The 15,467-nt window shown below is 45.6% G+C and overlaps 1 long non-coding RNA gene and 1 pseudogene across 1 annotated transcript in view; both read right to left on the bottom strand.

Annotated features, from left to right (window-relative positions):
• LOC136446339 (uncharacterized) overlaps positions 1–2,505 on the bottom strand; it is a 33,072-nt gene extending 30,567 nt beyond the window's left edge. The window contains exon 1 of the long non-coding RNA XR_010757561.1: positions 2,311–2,505. This is a non-coding gene — a long non-coding RNA (uncharacterized lncRNA). The remainder of the gene's footprint in view (positions 1–2,310) is intronic.
• Positions 2,506–11,367: 8,862 nt separating this feature from the next.
• LOC136446650 (5.8S ribosomal RNA) lies at positions 11,368–11,500 on the bottom strand (annotated as a pseudogene).
• Between the last annotated feature and the right edge of the window lie 3,967 nt (positions 11,501–15,467).

The raw sequence follows: 15,467 nt of genomic DNA, 5'->3' as shown, positions 1-15,467 counted from the left end.
ACAAATGACATGACCACATTCCCATCTATGTACGAAGTAACGTACAGGACATATAGCGTATAATTGAGCTGACATGAGAAGCAGGGTTAAATATATTGAGATTAATATCTGTGATAAGCTGCTAACTACCATGAATTTCTAATAAATCACCAGCAAAACATTAAAGAAGAAGTATGAAACGACCGGTATATGTGATATTATTGAGGGCACTGCAAGATACGTGACTCGGACGAAGTTCAGTCATCCTTTTAACTTCGCAGATCATGACCCAGAAGACGCTAGGAATACTTTAAACGCGGCTTTGACCATAGCACCATCACAGCATTCACCTGCCCATAGCAAGGTGTATTCAGACATTTCTATAAGGTTTCCATGCCATACAAATGACCAACTGATACCTCTTTTGTCTCCTATCGATTCTGTTTCACCCCTTCTGATGTCTTGACCCGTGGAGGAGGACTGCAGCTGAAGCGAGTTATTAAACCTCAAAATCTTGATGAATGGGGGTCAGGAGTAATAGTACCGAAAAGTCATGATCAATAAGTTCTCCTTTTGCAACATACAAAGGTGGCAGAATTTTCCTTGCACCTTAACGAGCTATGAACTCATCCGAGCCATACAAAACGTGTTCCTTCATATCTGATATATGAAACTATATGGTTCTAGGCATGGACACGAATGCATATCTTTTGAATGCACAATATGTACATGTATGTTAAATTCTACGCATACGTCTCTTTCCTCAGCCTTATGCTTTTAAAGCAGGTGTAATATTGGACAAGCAGGTGTAACAACGCAGAAAACGGCTCAAGGACTCTCTGTTGCTATTGAGAGTTATAGCAAGGAAGGCCAAATAACTGAAACCAACCGTTTTGATTATGTCAAGCTAGGTACGAAGAGTATTATCGCACAAGAGTAAGATTAAAGGAATCTTTTAGTGCGAGGACTCTGCTATGCTTTCTATTTTCAAACAGATGACACAGTAACAACGTAGCCGTTCTTGTGAAGTCTAGGCTGTATGGCCCTACATCATCAGAAAGTATGACAACCTGAAAGATACAAAACAAGGAGGCGGAATTTTACATTTACGATCATATTCCCACAAGGCACCAGCTGCAGCAATCCTCCTGTATTCAAATATCAATTCGGAATAAACTGGGACGGTATTCTCTTTGGTTGAAGACACATTTTGTACCACACACATATAATGTTTCATGCATACGAAATCTATGTCTGTTGTACGTCAAAAATGTGTGCTTGTCTCCTTTGTGGGCCTGGAAGCTGAGGGGTCGTTTATAAAAGCTAAAGATGATTCGTATCTAATGTTAAGCAAAGGAGAACTTTCAAATAGTTAGTGACATCACAAGGGTATCGGATAGGGCTGGGAGTTTGCCTAAAGCAAAGAAAATACATGTTATGAACACGAATACTTTTCCATCACGTGTTGTACTTCTCTGCCTAAAGTAGAACTACTAGAACATTTCAGTCATCATCAATAGGCTACTTACAAGCTGCTTAAAACTTGAAACTATTTTGTTTTAAATCGCTCTGTATAAGTCCATGTCTATCACCTGAACATTACTTCATAAAATGGATTATTGTTGATGAGTCTAGATCTATTTGATTATACAATCGAGTACTTTTTTTGACTGAGCCAAGGAAACTTAACTTTTATCTGAAGGGATCCACAGCAAATGTATATATATATATAATATATTATATATATATATTCAACTATAATGATAAAGATTCTTCAAAGCCGTGCATCTCACAGACAACTACCTCATGTATATGCAGTGTATCCATGATACACGAATTATTCAAACCATTCATCGAAACTAAACCAAGTTGCGCCAAAAATGGCCACGTCTGATTCCGTACATTGTATTACAGATCATGTTTGTAATCGACCAAGATGGCCGATGGAACTTGTGACGTACTGTCTATTATTATGATACACATGTTGTTTTAATCCATGACAAGTGCAAAGCCAGAAAACAGACGAGAAACTTTTATCATGATACGAATATTAGTCCTTTCAGCAACTTTGGTACAGTTGTTAGAGAGCTTACTGTATTCCAAAAGAATCCCCAAGTTGCAACATCGCCAAAATACAATCAGTGACGTACCCGACCGCCATTACAGCCGTATTTGTGGTAGAGTCAAGTGTTGTAATGTCGATTTCATTAATGTGAATCTCCGTCATACGCAATATCTACCGTTAACAACAGACACATCTAATGTATCACTTTGATAGATACAAGTTCATGTTAGAGTTAAGGTTAGTTTTGCTAAGGCTCTTGCTCTTACCTCTAAAAGCTGCAGATGAAGAATTTTCCGCCAATGTGCCGTGCTGTGTGGAGCGTCCCGTTGCAGTACAACAAACTTGCCGCGACTCTCCAAAACAACCCCTTACAGCACGACATCTGCCTGTCAACTGCGCCGCATGACGGCGACTTTATTTCCAGCGCATTTAAATTTCTGCACTTGAACTTTTAGTGGGCGTTATTGTGTTCCCGGACACATTTTATGAGCGAAGGTCGCATTCAAAGATTTAATCGCTTAACGAAATCTAAGCCTAGCTGCCGTATTCTGATCAAAATTCAACGGCATGGTGTGCCGACAACCTCTTGGGAACTGTGTGTGTGGAAAAAATTGCCAACAGGTCTGTATATTTCAGTGAAAATGATAGGTTTTGTATAAAATCTACGCCAGCTGGCACATTATTTAAGCTCGTTCACCTCTTTGCCAATCTGACACGCCGACCATAAAAGTTCTTGTTACGGAGGTAAGTAAACATGCCTGAAATTGTGACGGATTTTCATTGTACTAACGTGCAAAATGCCACAGGTTTTGGTGAAAATCACTGGAAATGTTTGCACCAATGTGTTTTTATCAAAACTTATACGAGGGAAAGCTATCCAAGGCAGTGGTGCCATTTACAGGCAACAGAGGAGAATGCAGCTACAGTAAAAGCTATTGATAGCTTGTTTCAGATGGCATATGTATCTGAACTTACGTATTTCCATCGGCTGCATTACTTACATTAGATAGTTTGATATATATAATGTAAGATATTCTAGTTTCTAGACATTTTCGTTCGTTGGTCTTCTTTGTTGACTATGTCTCTAAATAGAATACAGGTTGAATACAAAGTATGTAGCATTAGTTCTGACGACTTCATATTCAACTTTTCGTGTGTCGAACTGCTTTTCACGTGTATTTTAGTGACTGTCAAAAAGGTCTCAGAAAAAGCTGTTTGAGCAGGAATTTCGGCAGCTTATGGTGCTAAGACTACTATTTTCTGTGTATTTGCTGTTTCATTTTTCACAAGGCGCGTTAACGTTGTATGTGGATTTCAGACCACACATATCCTTGAAACTTGGAAGAAAGGCTTCAAGGATACACGAAAATGCGCCTACGACGAAAGGCGCACACAAGTCCATCCTAGATGTAGTTATTTCACCACGATTAAAATAAAACTCACGAGTGGTATGTAGTATTTGGTTCAAAGTCGCGTGCGTGGAATCATCAACGACAAACATAGAAAATAACAAAAAGAACTAACCATTTTTGCATTCGCTACAATTCTAAAACAATAATGTTCACAATTCTCCCATCTCCAAATGCTAGAAATACAGACAAGTAAGGTCTTATGGTTATTCCTATAAAACTATGCCGAAATCTCCAGAGTTACATATTCGTAAAACAAAATATGGCCGATGTTGCATACCGCACCATTTGCCGCGCAGTATTTTGCTGTTTCTGAGTATCAATCTACCAATGTAAAAACTCTAGAAACAGCAGTTGGAAATTAACCACACATTGACATACAAAAAGCTGCGTTTTCAGGCAGTCAACATATAAATTTTTGAGTCGGCCACTTCAAACATCATAGCGCGTATGGTTCCTTTACCACAATGCTGTTGCTACATTCTTTGATTGGTTAAACGAATATTTCTTTAGTCAAAATTGTGTATTTGCTGATACTCATCTAGCAATACAAGGAGATTTTAGCTTTGTAAATGTCAATTGTATCATACTAGATCTTAGACCCGGTGTTACGTATTCCCTTACGTATTCGACATTTTAGTACAAAAATGTCCAAATCAAACTGAAATCCATGGATAAATCGACAAATGTTTTCTAATGTATCTTAAGACATATTTTGTACTCTAAAACCCCCTTTTTTTTACAGAGGAACACACAGATAAACAATATAGAAAGAAGCAAGAAACCATACAAGAAACCAGGCAGTAGACTCTCGTTCGTTGTGGCTTTATATGTTGTTTATCGGGGAATACCATGCTACACGTTCATGCAACTGCCTTCCTGCGTTGCATGATTGAAAGTATAAAAAGCAGAAACCATGTAGGGATTGTGTCTTTTCTCTGTGCGTTTCTGCTTCAGAGCGGTAGTCCTTCTCACCTATGAGTTGTTAATGTGAAGTATTTGAAATGAGTCGGTTTGCTTTTCTTTGTCAGAGTTCATATTTTACCATCCGATATGCTTACGTCAGACTACTTAACATTGCTCCAGGAAATTGTGATCACAAGTTGTATCTTGTAATACTTGGCCCCGAATATGACTGTTACCACACGGCTCTGGGTATCACTAGCCTTACTAGATTAGATGCCAGACGGGACGAACTCTGCCTTAAGTTTTCCCAATCCCCCACAAACAGCGAGAAAGATCGAGATTGGCTGCCAGCAAGCAGGGGGATCTACACAAGAGATCTCTCAGAAACAATATGAAACTGAGTCAGTATAAGTGCCGGACCCAACGCATGAAAAACAGTACACTCCCATATTGCGTCCGTCTGTTACATATGACTGTTGTTAAATGACTGTGAATATAAATGTTTTAGATAGACTTTGAACGTGGACGTATAATTTTATTGACATCTTAGTGATACACTTTTATTCAATGTATAATGCATTTTATCAAGTCCTGAGACTATGTACAGGACCGACGTTTGTACAAAGGCTGCAATTCAGCACTTGTGCTGCGATGGCTTTTTATATCAAATAAACCGTTCTCTCTCTCTTCTCTCTATCTGGATCTCATGTAATCAAAACTCCGTAATTTCACCACACATGAAGTAGTTTATTTAGCAGAAATCACGATGAGATGGATTGGATTGCTCAAGGATTTTGGATTTGTTTCAAACCGTGACTATGGGTTACATCGAAAATGACACCTGTGTATACGTTTTTAAACATCCTCATCATGCTTACATGTAGCTGCTTTAGTCGTGCATAACGTTTTCTCGGCTTCTGTATGTTTTAAGAGACGTTTGTGGAATATATTTGGTAGTCCAAAGAAAAGTCATGCCGTAAAAAGTCACAGAAATCATGGAGATAACTTTGAACGAAATATTAACAGCAGTGACTGTATTAAAGTAAATAAACTAAAGCCCAGGCGACAACATTTCAAAGAGTTACAGAAATTTCTTACGGCACTAGATTAAATTCAAGTCAGAATCCACTTACATAGGTAATGCTAAATTCAAAATTAGTAACAAAGAATAACATGCTTTTCGTTTTCTTCTCAACATCCGTTTTTTTTTTGTCCAGAGGATTTTGCCTTTTCCTCAATCGAATCAAGTGTTTGTGTATCACCCACGCAGAAGTACAAGTGTGTTTACATGTATTACCTCTCAGTGAAAGAAGTCAACACAAACTTTACAGTTCCTACAAAATCCTTCTGTAGTAAGAAAAGTCACAGGAATATCAACATGTTTAGTTGAAAAACAATATCATCTAACTCATCTTGAGCAATAAAAGTCTTCTTCTTGATCTCGTGTTTTCTCGTCACCATTCAACTTAGTGTCCTTAAGTTTCAGTAGGGTCTCTTTCTGTTTTCCTTTATCATCTTCCGTGAAAAATATGCCGATTTTTTCTCGAACTTTTACAGCCATTTAAATTCCGTCAAATAGTTTCTTTCTAGAAAGACAACATCTTAACCGAATTATTTCAGATGACAGAAGTTAGAAGAAAACCTGAGCAGTTCATTCACTTCTGAACGGGTCAAGACTTTCGTCGACATAAGTTTGCGTGTATACTTGTACCAGTCAGTGGTACATGTAAAAAAAGGCTTATACGTTTATGGTGTTTTGTGCATCTATCTAAATGTAGTCTGCACAAACAAAAAGCACAGTAGAATGTTCCGCCATTTTGATTGACATTCGGAGGTCCTCGGGGATTTCTGCCGCCATGAATAAATTTCAAGGTCAGAGGTCATCCCTTAGCTGCGGGTCAGCCATCTTACTACAAATACGGTGCATCAAAACAGACCCTGAGGAAAGTTTGAAGTGCCTATTGTTACTTGTGTATCAGATTGAAAATGTACAGATGATGACGCGCAAAAGTTGCGTGGTATTGACAGTAGTAGTATTGATACGAAGCAGAAACAGTGTCAAAAAGATCGTATACGTTTTTTGAAATGGAATAGGTATGTAATTTAGAATGGAATATGTGTTTTTCAAATCGAATAGGTATGTAATTTAGAATGGAATATGTGTTTTTCAAATCGAATATACAAGTGGTGCTATTATTTTTGAAAGTTGGTATTGTTTTAAAATCTGGTACTATACGATTCCAAAATACCATACGATTTCTGTTTGCTATATCATTTCTGTTTGCTATATCATTTCTATTTGTACTCCGGAAATGACGCGTTCCGCTCCGGAAGTAGGGTAGGGCATACATCGGACACGATGTTGCCGGCCATTTGCTTCGGGTAAGTTGTGTTCGTCTTTGGCGAAATACGCCGATATTAACGCACGCCACGTGTTGTCAGTGTCGCTGTGGACACTTGGACTTAATATCGGCCAGTTACGGTTGGTAGTGACCGTCATTTTGTCGACTATCGCCAACATTGACTCGGGAACTTTTACGTCTGACAGTGTGGGGGAGGGGGGCGTGTTTTCGTGTACCAATATATAACGGTAGATTTCCACCGGTGAATCCTTACGAAAAGAGGAGATTAAATATGGAAATTATGGGTAGAAAGTCAACACAAGTTCTGCTGCTTCTCGGACAATTTTATGACAAGATTAACCTTGATTACCCTCGACTTTGGGGTTGGTGAGCTTGCCGCAAACCGGGCGTTTTGTGTATTTACGACAGAAGGGTAAAAGGGCTAGTCCAGAATGGATGTGTCAAATTAGGGCGTCAAATTAAGGCCGCACAACACAGTACGCAGACTTTTTGTGGATAAAATAATGTTAAAATCCTAAGTTCCTTAGTCTAGTTGCCATACATTGTACCTGTTATGATTGTCAAGCAATAAAATGTTATGTTCTATGTATAATAATTAGTTGCATTTCATGTATTTTCTTCTCAGAGTTCCCAGAATAGATTCTGTGTCTGCACTGTGGGGTGTGATGCCACACAGGACGCTGAACTTTACCATTGACTTTCTAGAAGAGCAGGGCACAGTCGACTTGCCTGAGTCCAGCACACGTTGGGAATACCAACAGGGCTGCCACACGGGGAGTTCTGTAGAGGACTTGTCAGCCATTATTTTCTAATCCTAAAACATTGGTTACTTGAAAACTGAACTGTTCTCATCATATTTGAAGGTGATGTTGGAAAACTTGTAAACCTGCTTTTTGGCACAAGACTAAAGTAATTTGAGAGACCATGTTTATCTCAACATAACAGAGCCTTTTATTTAGTCATAGTAGTGTATATTGTTATAAAGATATTCACCTTTCAAAACTGCACAGACCATGTTCTATTTACAGTTTTGGGGGGTCTGTGCAGGCAGATCAAGTTGTATGGATACTGTCCATGCCTAGTATAACAGAGGACTTTGTGTGGTTTGTGGTGCCTCCGTCTAGGCTGAATGAGCCTCGTCACGCTGTTAGAATCACATCAAGAGAGTTCACGCCCAGCTTGGCAGTACAATGGTGTTTGTGTGCCAGCTTTTTACAAACCAGTGAATGACATCCAAGTCAGCATGAAGGCCATGTCAAATATTGACTGTGGTGATGAGGAATACTGAACTTTATGTTGATAAAATGGTGTGTATGCAGTATCAAATAGAATATGTGTCTGAACTTGAGAGATTAGAATAGGTCATCTTTTTTATAAGGGAAAAGTCCATCTCAACAAAAGTTTAGTGGGAGACATCATGATTCAGTCTGAAACGGTGGCAATGTAGTTTTTATTGTAAGAATAACATCACTAGACCATGGTCGACATTCACCTCATATAGCAAGGGGGATTTCTGTTCATTCTATATATATCTCTATTATTCTATATTCATGTATATGTATATGCATACACTTATATCAAAATAAACATTGTAATGTAGAACTTTCCGTGTCAATTTTCTACTTGTGCCTGACATGTTTTTCTTAGTATACTGCAGTCAACATTGCAACACTATGTAGCTGTCAATAGTTCTACTCTTGTAGCATACACCGCAGTCAACACTACAACACTTTGTAGCTTTTAATACTTAACCAGTCATTCCGACACACCTTCCACACAGGTGTAAGGCCCCACCCCACATGGCCACTGCTGGCTGGTTGGGCCCATTGCAGCCAGCATAAGCAAGGACATGATTGCCGAACCGGACTTGGTCAACAAGTTACTAATAGGTACATGTAATATAGTCTAGGGCTAGGATTTGGACTTTAGGCCACACGGGTTTCAAAATGATTGTGTTTGTATTTTAATGAGATAATTACTTCACAAATATACAACAACAGGACTGGCTTACAGGTACTTCGGTTACGTAAAGGTTGGTAGCCTATTACGTTCCCATGTAAGGGACAGGAAGGTAAACAACCCCAAACCGTTGTTGGAGTATTGTACTGGCCGGTGAACAATCCCTCTCTGATCTGATTGTACAAGTAAGTAAACAACCTCGTTCCGATGTTAAAGCACCATTGTGTAAGATCAGTCACGTCGCCAGTTCCATCGCGGGTCGACCCAGCCAACGGGCCTAGTTCAGCCACGGACACTCCCATCTCACTTCTTGTCCGTCCCAGCAGTGCGACCGTCACAACACTTATTAGAGCCAATCCTTCTCCTGAAGTTACGGATCCGGCTACCCGACTTCCCTTACCTACATTGGTCGATCGACTAGAGGCTGTTCACCTTGGAGACCTGCTGCGGTTATCGGTACGGACCGACGCGAAAATCGCACGCCTCTCCCTTCAATTTTCAAGGGCCCACCTGAACGCACCGGACACCGCAAAAGCCGCGGTGCTTTACGGGGCAGCTGTCCCTATCTCCGGGCGAACCGATTCCAGGACACGTGCGCCTTACAAAGAAAAGAGCACTCTTTCCGGGGCTCATACCCACGTCAACGACTTCGCTTGCGTTGCCGCGCCGGGCGAACATTTCCCCGTTCGCGGGAATGTTAACCCGATTCCCTTTCGGTATGCCGGGGCGGCTCGTGACGCACAGAATCCCGCGGCCACACCCGCCACCGTACGCCCGACGAACCTGGGAAGGACCCGAGGACCCAACCTCGTTACCGCCGGGAGCAAGCAGAGCGGGCCGGGGCGACGCGCAGTGACCACGAAACCGGGCCCGCACTTCCGAGTGGCCTTCACTTATCACTCATGACCAGCTGACCCATACATGTCCAACTACTGTTCTCACGTGGAACCCTTCTCCGCTAGGCTTTGAATTTCTCGTTTGAATATTTGCTACTACCATCAAGACCAGCACCCGCGGCGGCTCCACCCGGACTCGCGCCCGAGGCTTCGGCGCTCGCCGCGGCGGCCCTCCTGCTCGTCGCGGCCTGGCTCAGCCGGAGTGGACGGCCGCGACGGCCGGGTATGGGCTCGACGCTCCAGCGCCATCCATTTTCAGGGCTAGTTGATACGGCAGGTGAGTTGTTACACACTCCTTAGCGGATTCCGACTTCCATGGCCACCGTCCTGCTGTCTGTATCAACCAACACCTTTCCTGGGGTCTGATGAGCGTCCGCATCGGGCGCCTTAACCCGGCGTTCGGTTCATCCCGCAGCGCCAGTTCTGCTTACCAAAAGTGGCCCACTGAGCACTCGCATTCCAGGCCCGGCTCCACTCGAGCGAGTCGGACACCTTACCAATTGAAAGTTTGAGAATAGATTGAGGTCGTTTCTGCCTCAAGACCTCTAATCATTCGCTTTACCAGATAAAACTGCGACAGAGTGTCAGCTATCTGAGGGGAACTTCGGAGGGAACCAGCTACCTAATGGTCCAATTAGTCTTTCGCCTCTATACCCAAGTTTGACGATCGATTTGCACGTCAGAATCACTACGGACCTCCACCAGGGTTTCCCCTGGCTTCGCACTGCTCGGGCATAGTTCACCATCTTTTGGCCGGTCCCAACGCGCACGCTCTAGCGCGACCTCACCGACGGAGCGGTCGAAATCGGCCGGTGGCGCGCCCGCGCCGCGGAGACGGCGGGGATCCCACCTCGGACCGACGGACGGCCCTTCACCTTCATTGCGCCTCTGGGTTTCGTACAACACCCTTGAGTCGCGCAGGCGTTAGACTCCTTGGTCCGTGTTTCAAGACGGGTCCTGGTCGGGTAGGCGACCGGACCTCGCCGCAGACCCCGGGCGCCCTGCGTGGCGCACCCGTCGACCGCACGACGGGGGCCCGGCCCCTGCCCGACATCCCCCCCCCCCCCCGAGAGGGGGCAATGGGCAGACGCGGCGGTCGATTGCCTATCCTCGGTCCGACAGCGGGCGCCGCACGCATCGCGACTATAACTCCGGAGACCCGAGGGCCCCGGGCACCTTCCGCGGGGACGTGGCCGCCGTCGAACCGGTCGCGGCGCTCCGCCCGGAAGAAGTGCAGCGGGTCCGCACGCCTCGACGCCGGCCGATCGGTCTTGCGATCCATGCTCGGCCGGCGGGGCGCGACGGATGCCGCCTGAATCATCCGGGCGGACCTTGCGGGTCCACCCGTTTACCTCTTAGCGGTTTCACGAACTCTTTAACTCTCTCTTCAAAGTTCTTTTCAACTTTCCCTCACGGTACTTGTTCGCTATCGGTCTCGTGTCCGTATTTAGCCTTAGGAGGAGTTTACCTCCCGCTTTGGGCTGCATTCCCAAACAACCCGACTCCGAGGAGGGGCAGACCGAACGCCACCGTCGCCGCCATGGGCCGGGGCTGACACCCGCTCTGGGAGAGGCTTCGATCACAAGGACATGGGCAACTGTCGACGGACGGAGAGCACCTCCCAAACGCCACAGTTCCCGCGCCCCGTGGAAGCGGAGATTCGGCGCTGGGCTTTCCCGCTTCACTCGCCGTTACTGAGGGAATCCTTGTCAGTTTCTTTTCCTCCGCCTTGTAATATGCGTTATATGCAGGTCGTCTCGCCTGAGCTGAGGTCGAGGAGTGGAGTGAGCAAACGCGCTGACCCGGGGCCGCAGAGTGCGTTCGAAGAGTCGATGATCAATGTGTCCTGCATTTCACATTACTTCTCGCAGCTAGCTGCGTTCTTCATAGACACACGAGCCGAGTGATCCACCGCTAGGAGTTGTCGTTTTATTTTCGTTTGATTTCGCATCAAAAGCTTGTCTCTGCCTCTCGGCACCGTCGTTTCAGAGACGGGAAGAAGGCGCCCTTCGGAGTGAAGGGCGGTGAACGAGCGGAAGGACCGGGGCCCGGGGGTCGCTCCACGAACCGGGACCCGCCGCGAAGACCGCTGCGCCCCTTCGACAAAACGCGACCGACCGGCCCGAGCTGGGAAAGAGAGACGAGGGGTCTATTGCGCCTGCCCTTCTCTTGAAGACCTCGGGGAAAGGAAAGGAACCTCGGGGAGTGGAGCAGTCGGTCGAGACCGTCAGTGGCGACCGAGAACAGTCCTACCCTCTGCCCAAAGGAGGCCTTTGACCGCAGGATGCCCGCTCGAAGTCCAACGCTTAAGGACAGGTCACTCGTCCGCAAGATGGATTGCATCGAGTCAGAGACCGAAACGCCGTGCCGGGGTGCCGGGGAGGAGTCGTCTCACCTAGGCCCCGCCGTTAGACTAGCAACTCAACCCCATTCCGCGCAAATCCACGACGCGATGCCCCTCCGCCAGGATATAGGTGCCCCCACTTGTGCACGCCCGCCTAAAACTTTTCGCCGGAAGGACCTGACTCCGTCCTCCACCAGGCTACTCGGGGCGGCTCGCTGGTTTAGCAGGGTATAAGGAACGACGGGCTCACACTGAAGGCACCCGACCAACGTTTCAAGGAAGCTGCCAGGTCCCGCCGCCAAGTGGGTTGGCATGGGTACGCGGTGCTCCTGACACTCCGCCCGCGCTCCTCCGCGAAGGAGGAGCGATTGACGGCAGAGAGCGCCACCTTGTCGAGGCGATAAGGAAGTGTGAGGGTTGGAGTGGCCGCCGACCCTGCGCAACATAAAACCGACCCTCAGCCAGACGTGGCCACGGGACTGACCCGGGGCCGCAGTCTGCGTTTGAAGAATCGATGATCAACATGTCCTGGAACATCGGGGGAGGGTGCCTGAGCGTACGCGCCCGCAGTTGGGTCGGTCCTTTGGACAAGATCGGACAGGGTTGCTCGGCTAGTTTCACCGCCGGGGGTGGTTCACGGACCGTCGGCGGGCGGGCCGGGGTGGTGCCAGGGTCCTCCGAATGCAGACCCCGGTAGAGTCCTTTCCGGGTCGGTGGAGTCGGGGCCGGCGTACGGCCTGTCGGCGGTGGTCGGTGGTCGGTGCCGGTGGCTCACCCTACCTTGATAGAGAGTGGTCATCTTTCGTCTAGCGCGGGAAATGACGGCGGACACCGGGTCTCCGGTCAGCACACGCCATCCTCAGTCGTTTTGCTACCCCGCCGATCAGGCTGCCGCTCCCCGCGAGGTCGACCGTGCCACGGGCGTCCGGACGAACCAGCGCTGGGGCAGGGTCTTCCGCGGAGGCGATGCCCTAGTCTTCGGACCCGCCGGTGAACGGACTCACCCCTTCCGTCTGCGTGCGAGGACGCCTTTCGGACTCGGTGGTCGGACTCAACCGGCGGAGGCGTCGCCCGAGAGAGTGGAGGATCGTCCTTCGCGGGACGGCTAGGGCGTTAACGGGAAGCAACGGTCGGTGTAGCCGGGAGTGCTGCAGCTCAGGCTCCCGAGGGTTGGCGGCCTCGCGGCGCGTTCCCGCTGTTCGGCGGCGTGCGGACTACTGCACGGACCGCGGATCGCTCTCTGGTGGATACCCATTACGGCCGACTGCCCCCGTCACCGTTCTCTCGCCGAGACGGGTTTTGACGGTCATCGCCCGCGCCTCTGCCGGGGATCGTGTCGACTGGTGCAATACAAGAACACAGAGGAGGGAGGAGAGGCAGACCACCTTCGCTGAATTTCATGGACCCCTTTCCAAAGCGGGGCTTACCGAGAGGCTACTCTGTCTGGCTGCCCAATGGAAGGACACCGAGACGCTCATTGTACTTTCGACGGCAACTCACCTGGTGGCGCAAGGGCCTGAGGGGAGGAGGCGTACGCGTTCTTATCCAGGTGCGATGGCATGCGACGATGCCGATGGACTTGTACAATCATTACTACAAGGACGTTGACCTTGACGACCAACTGCGGTTCTCCTGTGTGTTTGAGCGCCCGTCCAAAAAGTGGCAGCGGCAACTATTCTGGTGCCTGCTGAAGACAATTTGAATATTGTCACACAGGTCTGCATGCTCTTGGTGTGGGGCATTGGCTGCCAGATAGAGTATAGAACTAACTTAAAGTCGTGTAGAAGTTGTACTGGCTCCTTAGATTGCTAAGTTAAAGTAGGCACTACAAGCAACAACATATATTGCAAGTTGCAGCTCTGTAAATAAGATCAGGCATTGTGGAAAAAAACCCTAAAAGGGCCTAATTTGAAATAGATAGCTTTGATTTCAAACTGCAGGCCAACATCCTGAATTTCTAATGTTTATAGCACTCGACAGCCTCTCTGTGGATTTCTACATGTTTATATGCCCTATTCACACTGCAAAGTACAGAAAGAGGCCATAGGGTGTTAATGGATATTGTTCTTACTAGGGCAAGGAACCAGTCTCTTTAAAACCAGTGGTAGTGAAGCAGTTTTGTATGATATGAACTGTTGAAAATTGTACATACAATAAGGAACATTAAGTGAGTCATGTTTTTTTATTAATAGAAAGTAACATTTACAATCTCCATATAGCCCTTACAACAACAGTTAAATCTGAACTTTTGACTATTAGGTGACAGCATGAAGGCCCATGTAATAAATGACCATATTGTTCATCAAAACGACTGCAAAAATTCATTCACAATTTCTGAACTAAATGTCTGTATAGCAACGAAAACTTGACTACCAGTGATAGAGCAAATAAAAAAATCTAAGAAAACTAGTAATACTCAAATTGATCAATCCAAATAAATTTATTGGTTCTCTGGTCACTGTATGAAACAAATGGAGTGTAAGATCAGCATGAAAAATACAACACTTTTAATAAACCCCCGTGATAGTCCCATAACATTATATAGGAATAAGCTTACTGTTAAATGCTGGGGAAAAAACAAACCTTTGAGATTTTTGAGATAAGAGTTTCCGGATGAATGAAATTTAGAATAAAATTTTCAAAGGCAGGGCTTTTCAGGTGTTGAAAAGAGAATTTTGTGGTTGATCTGTACCTGACTGCATGGTCGGCACTGTCAAGCAACAATCCAATACAGATGCTGAACAGTTCATTCAATGTTTTAATAGTAAACATGGCAAATACAATGAAGAGTGCCAGTCCGAGAACCAAGAAATTACACTGGTACAAAAAAGCTTCTTTACATTCAAGGGACTTAACTTGGCAGAAAATATCTCTTATGCCTTGCTCAGTCAGTTTTATCACTGAAACTTAACTCATACATTTAACAAGGCACTTTTCCTATCAAAAGGTCATGACAGATAAGGATAAATTCTACGACAAGGATAAAGGTTTAAAGCAATATTAAGTAAAAAATCATGCACATGTAGAAAATGTTTACCTGTCAACGTACAGAAAATCAATTACATGTACAAAGGAACATAGCTGCAACATGCCCAAGGTTACTTAGTAAGATGAGAAATTGACGAGAGACCGTTCTCTGCCATGCTGCAACAAGCAGCCATAACATGCCATCATGGACTTACAGTAACTGGCCGTGATGATAACCCAGGGGGCATAGGGATGTCAGATGTAGCTTTAAAGCCATTATGTTCCAATATGCTTTAAAGGAAGTATTGAAATTCATGTGTGCAATTAATCAATCTTCCATACCATCACACCTTCCATTTGACTCCTATACAGCTGTAATACAATATGATATTATATTTACTCTAAGAAATGCAAAGTTGTGGAAATTACAAATACAAGAGTTGCTAGTTCTCCCAAGCATCAGTTTGCAATGTTCAAATATATGTCTCTGCAACATGTCAAATTGACATTACTACTACATGTATTTCTGTCCAATTCACACCTCCCACATCTGAACGTCTAGCTTAGATTCCTGGATAG

Source organism: Branchiostoma lanceolatum, chromosome 12, assembly GCF_035083965.1.
Source record: "Branchiostoma lanceolatum isolate klBraLanc5 chromosome 12, klBraLanc5.hap2, whole genome shotgun sequence".
Classification (NCBI taxonomy): Eukaryota; Metazoa; Chordata; class Leptocardii; order Amphioxiformes; family Branchiostomatidae; genus Branchiostoma; species Branchiostoma lanceolatum.
This window is presented reverse-complemented; position numbering and strand designations above follow the sequence as displayed.